This window comes from Lissotriton vulgaris, chromosome 12 (assembly GCF_964263255.1).
Source record: "Lissotriton vulgaris chromosome 12, aLisVul1.2, whole genome shotgun sequence".
NCBI classification, from domain to species: domain Eukaryota; kingdom Metazoa; phylum Chordata; class Amphibia; order Caudata; family Salamandridae; genus Lissotriton; species Lissotriton vulgaris.
This window is the reverse complement of record NC_141700.1, coordinates 227,018,516-227,036,117: the sequence shown is the minus strand read 5'-3', so window position 1 is coordinate 227,036,117 and position 17,602 is coordinate 227,018,516. Positions and strand designations below refer to the sequence as shown.

General features: G+C 43.9%; 1 protein-coding gene across 1 annotated transcript in view; it reads right to left on the bottom strand.

Annotated features, from left to right (window-relative positions):
- The window catches only part of CDH5 (cadherin 5), a 294,784-nt gene extending 281,481 nt beyond the window's left edge, over positions 1-13,303 (bottom strand). Inside the window, exon 1 of the mRNA XM_086947719.1 lies at positions 13,153-13,303. The gene's annotated coding sequence lies outside the window, so the exon portion shown is untranslated. The remainder of the gene's footprint in view (positions 1-13,152) is intronic.
- Between the last annotated feature and the right edge of the window lie 4,299 nt (positions 13,304-17,602).

The window sequence follows — 17,602 nt, the reverse complement described above, 5'->3', positions numbered from 1 at the left end:
AAGCAATCCTCTTTATCTTGTTTAGAATGGTTTTGGTAGTGATTTTACCCTAATCGCCCATGCAGCAAAAATATATTTAGCACAGGGGAGGGATCACTCTTACAGAGCTGTAGGTCATTGACCGATTAGTAATTGATAAATTCCTATACAGAGGAATGAGCCACCTATGCCTAGGGATTGCATATTTGGGGCAAAGAAAGGGCAGATGTTCTGAAGTTTCCTTGATAAAAGGACAGAAATGACAGATTCTTGAACCTCCAGTCGGAGGATCCCATTTGAAAGTAAACTCGGCAATTGGCAGGGTTCCATATCTAAATTAAAAGAACAGGGTATCGGCTTGTGCTGGGCGGATGTAGTCAAGGAATGTCTCAGATTTAGGCAACAACTTATGCATTAGAAAACACCTTGAAAGGGTTCCCCTTGAACCTGACTCTTCATTTTGGGTGCCTATCATCTCCCAGTGCCTAACTTTTACCATATGGTCTGAATTAGCTGGAATAGAGACATGATCCTCCCAGAACTCTCTGAGGCCCAATTTGATCCATGTGTTTCTTATGTACACCAGCCATATGATTTTCACAACTGATGAGTGGAGCGTCATGATGTCGGGAGCATACTTTAATTTAATTTCATAATGCTTAGCCTGAGGAAGAATTTCTACTGATTTAACAAATTGCTGAACTTTTTTTTTATTCTGAATGATTAAGAGTGAAGCCATGAGATAATTATGATGGCTTTTCATGACGTATACAGTTGACATGATACATATCTTTTTTTAAATTATATGTTTCTATAAAACAATTTGAAACTGACACATTACAGACAGGAATGATATGTTTTTGCCTGATAAAGTTTGTTTCTAAAGATAAGATTGCGCAAGACCATCACTACAGAATCAACAGATGACATGGAAGACAGACTGTATGATTTAAAGATGAGGCTCTGGGCAAAAGAAGACCGCCAGAGTATTCTCATCTGTGAGGTTAGAAGAGAGAAATGCTTCCACTTCCACAGGCTTTATGACCGCAGGAAGAGACAATGTTGGCAGGTCTGCTGAGAAATGCAGGCCAGCTGCTATATCTCTCTTCATGTGCCCATGGCAAAAGCAAAACACGATTGCAGTGAGGATAAAGGATTATTTTAACCCGACTGTTGGAGGGAAAGCACAGAAATATGTGGTGCAGCCCTTGCAAAACAGCCTGAGACTGATGTTAATTAATTTAAGTAAAAATACGAATTGACAACACTTTTAAAAATCTGTAACAAACCCTGGTGTGCCCTCTACATTACATCGATTAAATATTGTTTGTGCTATTAAAGTTTTCACTTGTTTTATTTCCTAGAGAGGAGTGACTATTTGACAAAGTTGCAGTCCTCCTTGTTTAGGGCGCTCGCTATACGTGCCATTCTTCATATCCTGTTTTTAATTCCTCGGTTCGAACAAAAGCAGGAAGTGTGACAGGCACATTCATCCGGCTGACCTTTCAAAAGCATAACTGCTGCATTAGCCACCGGGACAAGGGCTGAGGCTGAGCTACAGCCATTTAAAAGTAAACTCAATTGCTTTGCTGTAAAAGGCCCGGGAGCCGACTTTAAGTTGTGAGGAGAGGAATATTTGCAGGTTTTCTCTGGAAATACCACTTCGCACGAGTCCATATTTTACCGGCTGAGGTCCTGCACCACTATCATCACTTACCTGTGCAATCACATATAGCACTAGCTAAAATATCAATTCTGGAAAAGCAAGTGGTAAATATCACGGTAACCTGTGAACATATTTCCCCATTCTGGGACTCACACTTGTAGTCACCTTCTGTGGGTGTGACAATACCATCTGGTAATGGCATTATAGCGCCTTGTGCACAGGGTGACTTGTAATCGGCTACATAGTTATTGTACATTTTCTATTCTTGAATATTTCTACTTTAGTATGGAAAACATTTTCAAATACAAGATACATTTTTTCATGAAAGGGCTGCCTTTGAAATTTCATTGCCAAGTAGAGAATTGCAAGATGCCTTCGATGGACAAGTTCTCCGTTATATTGCCCCATATCTGACAGGCACACAGATGTACAAGTGGCTATGTAGTCCTGGCCATTGTCCTTTCATCGCTGTACATTCCCATTTACTCAGTATGTCGCTCACACAATAAATACAAGGAGCAGCCATGGTAGGCGGGTGGGCAGGTAGAGGGGTGGGCTTTGTACCATCTCCTCCCTCAAGAGGACTCTTACTGTCCCCCCAATCCTAAACTAATACATCTGAAACAGCCTTCCAAATCCATGGGGAAGATGTAAAAGAGGTTCTTAAATTGTGACTCTGCAGAGCCTAGACTCTCGAGTTGGAAAACCACTCTGTGCAGGAGTTAGCTCATCGCGTGTTCATTGTGTGATGTCAGCTCTTTATTGTGTGAATTATTAGGGGCTGTGGGATTATGTGGCAGACAGTGGTAACGGGGGAATTGGCAGGTCTGCAAAACGCTGATATTTTACAGGGGTAACATGAGCACTTCAAGCAGTTACATTCATTACCTATTATACAAGGAGGTATTCAATGCTGTGACAGCGTGGCAAATATGGGCACCCATGTCACCAATATGGATGTGGCAAGGAATCTATAAAACAAAGATCCTTTTTGGAATGTCTCAATACATGTTGAAGGTTATCTCGATATATAGGTAATGCTAGCTAATGAAAGTTCCCCCTTTATTTTGTATCACAGATTTTCTACTGGATTCTTGTTGATAAGGCCAACCAATAGCTTTTAGATCAGTCTGTAAATTATAACAACACATTAACCCTTTGCCTGCGGGGCTAATTCCCCCGCTGTGCTGGGGGCGGGGCGCGCACAGCGCCCCGGTGCTCAGGACGAGCTCAGCTCGTCATGAGCCACGGTGGCCATGTGCTCATGGCGGGCTTAGCTCGTCATGGCCACACCCGTTTCTTTAGAACGCTCAGCACTGCGGGGGAATTAGCCCCGCGTGCGAGCGCTGCAGCCGTTATGACGAGCTCAGCTCGTCATGAGCACACGGCCATCGTAGCTCATGACGAGCTGAGCTCGTAATGAGCATGGGAGGGGTTAATTGAAAATTGTTGCTTGTGTAATCAAACACAACCCTGTGAGGATTTGGCTGTATTATATGGTATGGCTGTGCAGCCTTAACCTGAAATACACTCACAGAAACCTGTCTAGGGTCCAGGCAGGCTCAATTGAACAAACTCAAGAGCAACCCAGGGTATGGCTTCCAGCAGCAAAGCTTGCACAAAGGAACTTAGTGTAAAGCATTTAATAGTATCAAAACAACAAAATATGAAAGCTTTATAACACAAAGAAACACAACACCAATGTATAAAAAATACAGTATATTTTATGAATTTTTATAGTGCCAGATGGGCAAAATCTACCAGAGGGTTCCAGAGATAAGAATTTTTAAAGGTTTGATTACTTTTCAGTTCAACAGCAAACAAGCACTGGTCAAGCAAAACTTTGTAAACTTTTCAAAAGTTTGCAAACGTTAGTTGGGCTACTCCGGTCCGATTTGGGCAACCAAATCTGACAGTCTCGAGGTCGAGTTGGGTAGATTTGGACACTTACCTGGCCACCAGAGCATTTCCCAGTAAAATTCCATACTTTACAACACAACTTTCATAGACTTTAATAGAATGGTCCTGATGCAGTATGAAAAGGTGCTCAAAGATGCTCAAGTTGCTGTGCCGTCAACAGGGGTGCCTTTGTAGTGATCCTTGGCCTATGAGTGATGTGGGACACATTTGGCCACAGAGGTCCAGGTCTCACTGAGTCTTCCTCAAGACAGTAGAAGGCATGCCTTGGCTGGGCTACCGGTCTATTAACACAGTGGTCACAGCAAAATCCTTTGGTGAAAATACCTGTCCATCTTGGGTAACCAATCTGGACTCTGATGACACTCCCAGGTCTGGCTGACTTGGGTGCAACTTTTGGCCATTGACAATCACTCTCTTGGACTGCCCAGTCGCAGCCAGGGGGGGTTTCTTCTGAAGTGGCTACTGACTTGCCAGTTTGGGCTACTTCCGCTGTTTTGTCCCTGGAGCTAGTTCCAGGGGGTCAGGCAACTGGCCCTTGTACTCACTGCTTTTGTCTGCGGCTGGGGCATGACTTTTCCCCAAGCCAGTAGCCAGAGGCACAACGTCACAACTTTGCTAGCCCAAGGTGAAGCAGCTGCAGCCCAGCAGATGGTCCAGCCTCTCTTTGTGTGGTCCAGGGGCCAACAGGGCAGTCCTTCTTTGGTCCTTTTCTAATTTTGACATGATCTGAGGTTCAGGCTGCCATGGGTGCCATATTTATCCTGGAAAAATGTTCTGAAACATGGTCACTAGCCAATGGGCTACCAGGTCCCTTCCCTGTTGGTGATGACTTCCCAGCAATGTGCCGCACCTAACTATTCTGCGCATTGCCAAGATATTGGCACCCTGCCTCAGCTATTAGGCATTTGGTAGTCTTCCCTAAATATGTGGCTACCTGTGGGCTACATACCCACAGGAAAACCGATTTTGGCACTGGTTTCCCCTCTCTGTACTTGTCACCAGCCTGTCTACCTGAACAAAGAGCAGCCTCTCAGGAGTGTGATCACCAGTCGCCCATCAAAGGTGGCTTCACTTTTGAAGCTCACCTTGTGGGCTAACACCCTAAGTGGCATCTTGAGAAGGAGGATGGAACACCTCACCCTTCAGCAGGTTGCTATTGTTCCTAAACCTGGGAGTCATTCACATGACTCCTCGGGAGGGCAGAAAGCTGTCTGTTGGGCAGTGCAGATGTAAGGCTACTTGACCAGCTGGGTCACAGTGGCAACTTTCTAAAAGGTGGATGACCTTCATTGTGACATTAAAGTCGTCATGGACATCAGCCCGGGTTTAATGCCATTATTAATTTGATACCCTACAGTACCCAGTTAGGTAGTCTGATTCAGAAGTTATCCAGGCCGGGGTGACAGCCTGTAACTTTGTATTAGCTAATGTGGCTATTAACTTTTCCACAGCAAAATGATAATTTAGATGTGTTGCTGCTAAGACATATATTAAAACATATATCCTAATTAATAATATAGAACTCCCTGCCATTGGGCTCCATATGACTTTCTTAGGGGAGACTTGCATATATTGCTAGGGGAAGTGGTGCCTTTGCCATTGGTTTGAATGGCAAAGTGGGAGTGGCAGTGCAAACACTGCCCTTCCAGTCTGGAGTGGCAGGCTGGGAGCCATGTTGCACCTTGTCACTCACAGGGTGACACACACAGTGCTGCAGCCCTGAGTGGTCACTCTGTCTTACATACCCTTTGTACTCTGGGCACGTATACTGGGGACTTATAAGTAAGCCAGTACATGCCAATTGAGAGTAGCCAATTTAACATATGCTTTGCAAGGGGTTAGAACACTGGCACTGAGGTCTGGATAGCAGGTCTCAGAATCAAAAAAACAGCAGCATCAGTCCAAAATGTGGGGGTCAAGGGGCAGAAAGAAGCATTCCCTTACAAACCCAAAGATGCACTCTGCACTTTTAAATTGTTCTCATCAATGCTTGCATATTTTGCACATTATTATATTCTGTCATTCATTCACATTCGTTCACCTTAACATGTTCACCTTTTGACCGTCTATTTCCTTGTTGTCTGGCAAGCAGCAGAAGTTGCAGATATATGAAAATGTTGGGGCACCGAGTGTTTAAAGTATGCACTATACCAGATCTTTTTTTAAGTAAGGCATTCCTCATGAACTCACCCTGAAGTTATTGGAGAGATTAACACGAGCAACAGTTACATTACATTATTTACATAACTTAACAAAGAAAAATTAAATGTTTACTTACCCATTAGCAGCATGCAGAAAGTCCTTGATGTTTTCCAGTCTGTGGCTCTGAGCACAAGAACCCCCACAGCCAACTCCCTTATTCAATCCAGATACTGCTCTCATGCTGTTAATGTTAGTAAGCAACATGAGAGAAGCACAGGATTGGTTGGAGCAGGCTGGCTAAGTCCTCTACAGGCACTGGAGGCCTGGGCCTGCTCTCCACCCAGCTATCCAAGACGGCTCGGATTGGAGAGGTTTGAAGTGCACATCTCAGACTGGCCATCACAAGACTACCAGTCAAACCAACATGGAGACTTCAAACAGAAGTGGCCACTTCTCCCTGCTGCCAATTATCAGTAATGATCCATTGGCTCCACCACACCCTCGCACTAGCCTCTGGTTGGCTGAGTAAAAAATGAAATGGTACCAAAATCATTTTATTACCATTTTAGTGTTAACGCTTTCTGTCCTCTACCCTTATGAAGAAACTTATGCTGCTACAAAGATGCAATAGTATGCCTTCCTTAAATTTATGTCTGACAAAATGTTAATGAGATCAGATAATGGTCATGTTGAACTCACTAGTCAATTATGCTATCAGGAAGATGCTGTACTTGTTACTTTTCTAAAGCAATAGGTCTGAAACTTGATACTAAGGCTTATTTTGTCTAACTACTCCACCTTTAGCTGTCCTGCAACCTTCACTGTCCAACACAAATTCCTGTTCAACTTCTTAAACTTTTCTGCACAATCCCCCTTTTTGCATCCACTCACCATTTCTTACCTTTAGCTGTCTAGCATCCCTCGCTGTCATATACCACCACACGCCCTGCTTCCACTACTGTGCCCATGCCACTTTGTTCACATATCCCAGTGTTGCCAAAAACTCTGTCCTTCATTACTGACTGCCTGCACTCCCACTGCCACACCACTGTATGCTCCTCATGTCAAACACCCACTTGCTCAAATCACTCACTTATACACCGGCGGACCGCCGATTAGGGCAGAGACGCGTTGCCACCCTGCAGCCAGCACCGTAAAAGGTGAAAAATAAAATAGTACTAAAATGATTTTATTAGCAATTTATTTTTCCCTTTCCCCAGCCAAGCCATGTTTGGGGGCGGGGCTACTGCTGCTGGCAGCATGGGAGTTGGGCTCACTCCACCAGTTTACACTGAGCATGTCATTTTGGCCAGCGACCTTGCGGCGGCCATCCTGACATGCGCAGGGTAAACCTCTCCAACCAGCTGCCTAAGACAGCTAGGTGGAGAGCAGGCACAGATCCCCAGTGCCTGCTGGAGCATCAAGGGAGCCCGCTCCACCCAAACCTTGTGCTGCTCTCATGCCACTAACATTAGCAGTAGCATGAGAGCAGCGTTCGGATCAGTGTGGAGAACTACTGCATCCTGCAGTTCAGTGCTGAGGGACTAAAGAAGGGGGACCGGAGAGTGAGTACATTTGTATTTGTATTTATTCTTGTTAACCCACTGATGCACCCGCACTGCCTTCAACCTCAATGCCAGAGTTCTCAGTTATGGTTTGTTATGAGCTCTGTTTATAAAGATCCATGACTGACAGCTTTGGCGATGACCAGGCACTACTGGTCAGGGGTTGCCCCACCAACTATCACGGCAGTGCCACCACGCCAACCCCCGATCTTACCTAAAGCCGAATGAATCGCCAGCACCCCCGCTCTTCGAGCTTTGATCAGACGGGTGGCCTAAGGCCTAACTATGCCACGGTTGCAAACATTAATGCTGGAAGGCAAGGTTTGGGGTTCTCAATGTTGATTAACTACATTTTCTTTTCAGGGTTCCCTGGAACAATTTGCTTCCAACCCAACACTTTTGCATGTGCGTCTACTCCATTAATTCCAATACTCTTGAGCTTTAGAAGTAGGATTCCACCTTCTAGGACTTTGTTGAGAAACATTAAGAGCCCAAATTACCAGCGGGCACCAGTACAAATTTCTCCATGGGATTGACCATACTGACCAATATGGGCATGATTCACAAATTGCACTTTGTAGTACATTTTGTAGGGCTACAAAGCATACTACAAAATGTATAACATAGTGTATGATTTTTCATTCGTTAGATGTGTGGTGTTCTCTGCCCAACTGTGGAGTGTCTGTACAAGAAAATATAGATTTTAGCAGACAAAGTGAAAGGAGCACCGAGGCACAGGTTCAGGGAGGGGTTTAGGGACGGACATCACCCATCCTCACAAGAGTAACCCATTTGCATTACTCTGGGAATGGAGATATGTAACACACACTTTTGTAGTAAGTTTACCCTCTAGGAGGCATATTCCCAATGAAGTGACTGAGCGCTTCATTAGCCTTGTTGGCTTAACCCTGTGCTCCACCACTTCAGAAGTGCAGGACTGCCCCATATTTATAAAAATACAGAGCAGCCCTGCGTTTCACCATGCGCTGGCACTAATTGCAGCTGCCTAGGGCCAACGCAGGCACTCCTGCACCATTGAGCAGAGAGATTGAAGGGAGACCTTCCTGCACATACGCAATCAATGGCGTTTTGTTGTTTCTATGTGTGCTGCACAATGTAGTACACATAGAAATAGCAAAAACGAGGAGAAATAAAGCATTTCTCCTCATTTCGCCAGGGTAAGAGCAGATGTTTTTTGGTCTTCATTTTGGCGCTGCCCCATATTTACACCACCCTTGTATATGGGGCATCGTCGAAATCAATGGGTGTTGTGGTGGAACTCCCACTGCAGCTCCCATTGCCCACCCCTTTCACGCTAAATATAGCATGAAAGGGTGCCTAATTTACAAGGCAGCGTTCAGCCATGTTAAGTGGCTAAACGCTGCCTTGTAAATAAGGCGAAGCCCGTATCGCCACCACAATGTCACTAAAAGTGATGCTTTGGTGGTGATAGGGGGATTGTAAATATGCCACTAAGTTTGTAAATACAGAGAGTAGTAAATGTACTAAAAATGTAAACTACCAAAAAATTCTAACGTACCTTTGTGAATCAAGCCCTATATGTTGTTTTCGGTCACAAACATGAGTGCCTTGTTATAGTGAAATCCCTGCACGGATCCTGTTTGCTCAGGTATCATATATGCAAGGGGTGCAAGGTCCACCACATCCAGTATTTATTGGATGCAATAAAGTGCAAAAAACTTTGAGTACTTTCCTGTTACATTTCTGCAGGTCACCCTGCCAAAATTTAGCAGGTGGAAAAGGCCCAGTAAACTGCGGAGCATGCAGAGTTTGGTGCAGAAAGCACAACGGTTAGCTTGTCACTTCCCTGTGGAGAAGTGTGGCTCAATGATTAGAGCGGCAGACCCTGATGCAGAGGTCTAGCCCAGGACAAGGGTTCAATTCCCCGCCTCGGTGCGTCTTGGGCTCATTTTACATTTACATGAGTAAACTTGTAAGTGCTATTTATTGCACTGATAATTTCCCTGGGTTGCTGGTTTTATTTGGTGTGATAAATAGCACACCACACAGCAGGGCAGTCATCACCAGGGCCAAAGAGTTTTGTAAATTAGAGGGAAGTGTCCCAAGCCAATTCTGCTGGATCTGTCTCATTTTCCACCAAAGGTTAGCAGTGAATATTTCAAGTAAGTTGTATCAAAAGTCATAGAATCAGTGATATAAAAAACACTGAATTGATAGCAGAAAGAAGTTCACGCGCAAAATTAGGGAATTGCACTGATACCAACTGCAAACTTTGAAGAAAAATGATTTACCATATGTATTACTACTACTACTACTACTACATATGTATAACTAAAGAAACATACAGACCTATATTTTAAAAAAATGTTCACCACGCGAGAGAGGAGGAGGGATGAGCGGTGCCATGGAGAGAGGGGGGGGGCTTCATATATGCCACTTAGTGAGACCCACTCTTACCCTCCCTCAAAACACAAACAAAAGCTTCTGAGGCTTATCTCAAAGGCTTGAGTGGGTTTCAAAAATCCTGATGGACATCAGCTACGCAGAGCCACAACTCATGAGCCGGAAACCCACTATCTGGAAACCTTGTGTAGCACCATGTGATATCAGCTCTTTGGAGTTGGACTGTGTGACGAGAGCCAATATTGTATGACACACGATGACTCTGTGTGAGTTTGTAGATTTTCTACTCAATCTACAGCTTTCTCAACACGAAAGGCAGTGCCGAGCTGTGACCGCCCGCTTTGAGAAATCTCACTAGGAGACATTCTAGAGCCCGAAAATCATGTTAGGGGATGCAAATTCTTGCTCATGCTCGCCAAGTTAATGTTTGTATGTCTCAGGCGAGAGAAAACATGGGCACCCAGCGTGGAATTTTGCTGGAACTCCAAGTTTCAAACGGAAAGCGGAGTGGGCAATACTCCACGAACTCTGCCGGCAGACAGGAATTTTTCACCCACCTCTAGTGACAACACTATTCTGCACACTGTACCGTTATTTACTTTCTCAGATAACACATAACACACCAGAGCGATCATGACCAGTGTGACATGACTTTCTTGTCCAGTGCGGACAATAGGATTTGGACCACAGCTCTAGGGCCACACAATGAATCAGCTACCTATGTGATCTTACTGAGTACATTTTGTGCAGCACTGTATGTTTCTCCAACATCCTCACTTATCTACCTGTCTATTTCTACATCCCAATGCTTCTAACTCATCTCACTTTCTACCTTACCTCTCGCTACCTCACTCCTCTGAGTACTCATTTCTCTCTATATATTTCCTTCTCCTCTCGACAGCCCTCTGTACCTCACTCTAAAACGCTTTGTTTTTTTTATAACATTTTATATAGCGCCAACATCCCTCTATTTCTTTCACTACCAACCTCTTTATCTTTCAACCTCTCTGTAACTTTTATTCTGGCTACCTCACCTTTCTCTTTTCACCTTACATGTCTCCCTTCCTCACTTATTTCTATACTTCAGCTCTATTTCTCCCTTTCCTCTCCCGCTGCTTCACCCTCTCGCTGCGCCATTCTCATTACATCTCACTCTTCCTCCTACCACCCATCCCTCCTATCTCCCCCCTCCATAAATGTAGATTTTACAGGTGAAACATCTGAACAACATTGTTAGTCACAAACTTCCGAGTAAAAAAAGGTTTGGGATTTTGACTGACAGTCCGCCTGTAAAACAGGGCTTGAACACTGTCCTGGGAAAGTCTTTTTTGTAGGATTCTTTTATCCCTGGCAACATTCATAAACCCTGCAAACTAAGGAAGTGAACATTGTACAACTCCATCAGTGGGTGGGCCAATCGCCATGGTAACAGAGGGATGCAGCAATGTAGTTGTTCTGGATTTTTAAGGAGTAGGGGGTTCAAATGGAGGGCTTGGGTGAAATGAGGGTGCAAGTTCTGGCTTCCTTGTAGCAGAAGTGAGATTTCTTGTTGATTGAATTAATCTCTGCATAAAGGACTGGAAAGCAAGCAAGCCAGCACTTAGCAGGCATATGGGCAATATAGTGCTTTAGATGCATGTCCTCTGCGGTAGGCTATACGCAATGGAACATTCAATGTTTGCATATCCTGAGTCGGGCATCATCAGATCACACCATTCCTTTCATTTTAAGAAAAGTCGATTGCAATATAAAGATCTTAAAATTCTACAGTCACATAGCTCATGAAGTGAACCTTGTACCACTACAGATATGTGCAGTTCTTCTTGCTTTTGATGATTTTGAATCTCTCTCAATATCCCTCTGGTGTTCAGCATTGCAAGCCTCTCCAGGTAGATGCCACACATGGGGCCACACAAGGCACTGGAGGGCTCTTACTTCAACACAAACTCCACATCTGCTGCCAATGTGTGCTCCAGGGTGGACACACTATTCACCCCCGCTTCGTTCCAATAGTCTCGCCCTGACGGAAGCAACTTGTTGCTAAAGACAGACAAACGTGGGATACGAATTCCGGCAAAAATACAAATAATTGACCACCAACCGCCTCACATTTTCCAATGGAGTCAAAAACCTGTCTCTTTCCCCTAATATTACAGTACGATATTTTTATGATGCAGACAGCGCCTAAAAACGATGAAAGTTCTATGCATGCATGGCCGTGTCCATACGTGCTCCTACTACTTCGCTGTGCCGTGACGTCACCGACCCTTACACACCATCCCCAGCATCTCCCATGGAGGCTGAACTACAACCCGGTCTGAAAGGGCCCCAGGAAGCCGATGCGAACCAAAGAGCACAGAGTATCATCGATGGTATAAAGCGCTATATTCATTCATCATACCAGTACAGTACAGTACCTCCATACCCCACCTAAAGCTGCCCCCTGAAATGTGCTCGCATTTCCTGCTCTGAGGTGCTGAATCACTCAGAATCCTGCCAAAAAAGCATCTCTTTGCCCGCTTCCCTCTCCCTCCGTCCTTTGACGGTTTTTAATTTTTTATATTCAATATTTCGATTTTTATATCCTTCATTACGTGAGTGTACTGCACTGCATCAGCAGCGGGCATGAAGTGGTATCATGAACTAAATCTTCAAGCACCAGGGCTAGACAGATTCTGTTGCTTTTTTTCAAATAAACATTCCACTCGTACTTTAGAACGTTCTAGAGGATTCAATAGTAGATAGCGTTATGAGCTATTTCTTATTATCCTTTGTCTGGGAATGGAAAGTTCCATACCAGTTTAGAGTGAAAACGCCCTCCAAAAATGATTAGCTACGGTCTGCGATACATTGAGTGATGTCAGAGCCCTCTTTTCCAGACTCCACGTGCTCTGGCTCCACATACAATAGTCATATTTAAACATACAGAGAATCTCCTAGAATTAATATAGTCAGACATACGCAAACACCTGATTTTTCATATAATGTGGCACAGGCTTACTGGTAATGTTTAAAGGGCAATAAAAAACAGGAACTACGTTTAATTTACTAAAAAAACAGATTCGTAGCGAAAAGGCCACGTAAGACACTTGTCTGTCCGGAAGTGCCCCTCCTTGCACCAATTTGTGGGTACGTACATCTTGTACTATATATGCTTAAGTGACAATTTTTTATTCGGTGGTAAACCAATAACAATTATTTAACTAAATAAAGAAAATACTTTTTTATCAACCAAAACCATTTCCTTTTCAATGTCACACTGTTTCTTTGTCTACCACAACATGAACATGTCAGCTTCCGGTATAAACTGGGTCTTATTAACGCTGCAACGTGTCTGAATGTTTGCAATCCGGCAGAGTCAATTATACCTTAAATAACATGCTTGAGTGAAACCATGAATATAGTAACACATGCAATATTAATTAGATGTTTGCCGTGTGTAGAAAATAATCACTTAACATTAAAAAAAAATCTTAATTTGGAAAACATTCTTACCTGATTGACGGGGTGGGCTGCCCTCGCAGCTGGTCGAGCCCACAGAACTTTATAGCTTCTCACAGCGCCTCGAGAGACCTTGTCCACTTCGATGAGAAATAAAGAGCAGACTATGGCAGTCCTGCGTTCACCGAGCCAGGCAGGGAGTGAGCGCTTCCAGGATCTACACGGCCCTCCAGCTGGGAGTCAGCCTACTTCCCACCCTGCAGAGGCTTCCTGTTATTGTTCCATACTTTTCTGATGCCAACAGCTATGATGAGAGTGGAGGAAACCAGATAAAGGCAGAGGGGTGATTGCAGACTACCTTTTTCATCAGGGAGAGCCTTGGGAGCGGTGGGGGGGGGGGGGCGAAGGGGAGGATGAGCAGAAGACGAGGCGGAAAAACTGCTCTGAGAAAGCTGTAGAGTACCATTAGAGTAACGTCAGCTTTCTTTGTTATACAGTAACTATAAGCTCTAGTCTGGTTTACATTCTATTTGTCTCACATTGATACGTATTGCACATTTACTCTGGCCTGGCGTCTCCAGAGAACTGGCCAGGGGGGCATTTGATAAAGCTATCATTATGGTTGGGGTCCTCAAAAGCTTGAAGTGGAATAGGCCTCTTGCGACCTCTGAAACAGCCTCCAGTAAGCCCATATTTTGCCTCATAACATTTTGTTGTCACTGATGAGTCTATCAGGCCACACTCTGTTTTGTCTTCGCCATGCATCAGTTTGCAAAGTGCTGCTGTTGTCTTGTTAAAATCATCCCTCTCTTGGCAGACACAACCCATGTTTTATAATTACTTTGATCCAATCAGTCTGATTGGTTGATTGATCAAGTGATTCGAAAATATATGGTCTGTTAAATGCTTACTTATCTGTTTAGATAGCTGGTTTAGATCAGCTGGCTCACCGCAGAGCAGAGCTCCAACAAAGGTCCCTGCCGGTGACTTGAAAGGAACTTGCGCACCAGCAAAGGAATCAGAAGAACACACCTCCTTCAAGACAGCACTCAACCAGTACCACCGCCTCTTTAAAGAAACAAAGACGAACGCCCTAGCAGACTACATAGAAGCAAGCACAAACCGCACCAAGGAGATCTTTGCCATTGTGAAGGAGTTTTCCAACCCCGCAGCCGCTGAGAACGACACCCACCGCGTCCCAAGAACTGTGTGACACCCTGTCATACTTCTTCCATGACAAGATCTCGGTCATCCTCTAAAATCTCAAACCCCAGCCCCCCACTGGCAAAAGTATCAGCCTGCTCACACCCACGAACTCTAACACCAAACCCCTACTCACTCACTGACACCCTCTCAAAACTCAAGCCACACCATCATAAACTCCGTGTGCTGGGGAGCACCCTCGGACCCCTGTCCCTAGCATGTCTTCAACCTCAGGAGCAAGACGATTGGCGAAGAGCTCCAGAAAGTCTTGAACACCTCCATTACCTCGTCGTCCTTCCCTGAGGACAGGAAACATGTTATAGAGAGGCCCCTCCTGAAGAAACCATCCCCTAACCCAGCAGAACCAAAGAACTACTGTCCGATTTCCCTGCTCCCCTTTCCTGCGAAGGTTCTTGAAAGGCAATCATTCAGCAACTCATTAAACACCTGGAACACAGCAACCTACTGGACCCCTTTTAATCCGGATTTCGAGCCAACCACAACACTGAGATAGTCCTGATCACAGCCCCCAGTGACATTAGGGCCCTCCTGGACCGCAGAGAAACAGCAGCCCTTATCCTTCCGGACCTGCCAGTCACCTTCAACTCCGTCTCTCATCACATCCTGATCAATAGACTCCACCATATCTGAATCCAGGGAGACGCCCACAAATTGATCACCTCATACCTCCCCGGAAGAATCCATAGAATCTGTCTCCCACTTTTCACCTCAGAACCCAAGAAGATAATCTGTGGTATCCCAGATGGATCATCCCTCAGCCCCATCCTCTTCAACACATACATGACCCCTTGGCCATCACATCAGATCACACAAACTCACTTAAGCTCCTACTCCGAAGACACCTGGCTCATCCACTTGCTTTCAGAAGACCCCTCCACCAGCAGAGTCAACTTCCGCAGTTGTATGATGAACGTCGCTGACTGGATGATGGCCACATGTTTTGGGAATAACACCAAACCATGGAATGACGCATGGTGGCCTGCTGTACTCGGCTCATCCCCCCCCATCTTGACAAACCACGCCCTCAGCTTCGGCATCGTCTTGGAGAGCAAACTATCCATGAAGAAATAGGTAGTAACAGTCTCATTCACATGCTCCCACACCCCATGCATGCTCTGCAAGTTCTTCAGGTGGCTCCCAGTCTCCACCAGTGTGTGTGAGGACATGCCGTCAAATTTGTTTTGTGTGTCTAGGAACAAACTGGTAATGATAAAATAATAATATGCTGTAAAATAATTAAATCTCACTCAGGTGCCTTTTTGTGTGAAATATAGGTACTCTTTGCCTGAATCGTAAAATGCCTACCATTGGTTCCCATCTTTGCTTTGTGTCATGTGAACATTTAATTCTAGATGAATTAAAGTTTTAATTGTCGATCTCAATTTTTTAAAACTTTTCCATGTGAAGAACCGGTTTCTTTTTTTTGTGATAATCATGGAACGTTATAATGAATAGCACATTCAAGAAGACACCTGCAGTGCGCAGTCTGGTTCATGCATCTTATTCTTTATCTAATAGTGTAAGTTTGAAAGACACAGGGAGAAATTTGTATTTTGAGAAACCTTGAGAAGCTAACAAGCACATAACTGTACCACCTCACTTTAAGCTAATTGGACAGTCTTATGAAAGCTATATGTAGGTGTGTAAAATGTTAGAGCTTCTGTGTTTTAGTTCAGAGATGAGTTTTCAGTTTGAGAATAGAGCAGAGTAAGAGAGTATTCTTAGAGTACTCTCTCAGAGAGAGCACTGACTTTCCTTTGTCTATCCCTTTTGAGGCGAACCCATGCTGGTTTATCCTCTGATTTATAAGATTTAGATTTAAATTGAATTGCATATTAATCAAGGCATGTGTATTTTGATTAATAATTTATTTTAATCTAATTTAGCCTTCTGCAAACCACTAGCTTTAAATAACCCTTTATGTTTTGAAACTTAAATACTCTCTGTCTTTCTTGTGGAGCCTATTGTGCTTCACATTTGTTGAATGTATTAATCTGATGACCAAGCCCAGCCGTGGAGCACAAACATCCATAGGGGATTAAAAACCCTCCAGATACATTGAGAAAAGTGCTTTATTCTCTGAATTTGCACAAGGTAAAGCACTAATAGAAGTATCAGCAAGCAAATGCAGAATATCGAAGAGGGTTTAAAATCTCAGTTTTGAAGCAAAGGTAGAAAGTGTTAGTTAGCATATCATAGATTTGGTAAAGGAATAGAAAATAAAATCTGGTCTCAATGTTTGTATTTTCGTGCCAATATTTGCATTCTTTTAATGACTTTTAGAATCATGCTATATCTAACATGCTCAAAGACAGATCTAAAAATATACATTTGAATATTGCTTTGATATCCGTGCCACTTTGGACATGAACAGTCTGTGTGAAAACCCCATGTGCTCACCAAAATGTTATCCGCTTTCAATGAATCCTTTAGTGCGAATGTGGAGGAAGCCTCATGATTTGACATGTGAGTCTCCTACAGGAATGGGAGAGGGACAATCTCACGTGTCACCTTCTCAAAAATAGGGACAAATATTGCATAGTGTCACAACAAAACTGAATGTACCATAATCAATGCTAGTCCAAACTGAACCTCCATAGTTCCGGGAGGGGCTTACAAGAATCAGTAGGAACTTTGCCAAGGCTTTACTATCATGGTTGAAATAGACTGCTGGATCCTCTTAACTGTAAATACTTTATCTTGCTGCACCAATGGGCCATTGACCAGCTTTCCTGCAATCCTTCTAGGCTTCAGAGTCTGCCCTTTGTTTTGACATATTCAGGTTAATAAATGACTCACTAGAGGTAGCTTTCTTGAGGCTGTCTGCAAAAACTTTTTATTGCTCCATTACATTATGGATTGCAGATGCATTGGTGGTAGGTCTTTGTTTTTATAAACAAGCTTCACTTTTCCTGCTTGACCCTGCTTGTGCTTACCGGGTTTGACCTTAGGTCACGGAATGATGTCGGTTCTGCACTTTTATTGGGACCGTGATTGTTAATGGTATCATTCACCATTCTTACCCTCAATAGGAAACTAGTCAGGTCTTCAAGAAACTTTCTTTTTGTTTGTAAAAATGACTTCAATGACAACTGTGGAGTTTGCACACCTGCATTCTTCCCCATTGTGGAGTATCATCTTATCTGGTACTGAGATTGTCAGGGTTGTTAACAAAATCATTAACCATGAATTTTATTTGTTCCTGTGCATAACCTAACCACGAGCATTGAGGTCGACATGTGTGGCACAAGTAATCCTGAAACATACAAAATAAAAACGT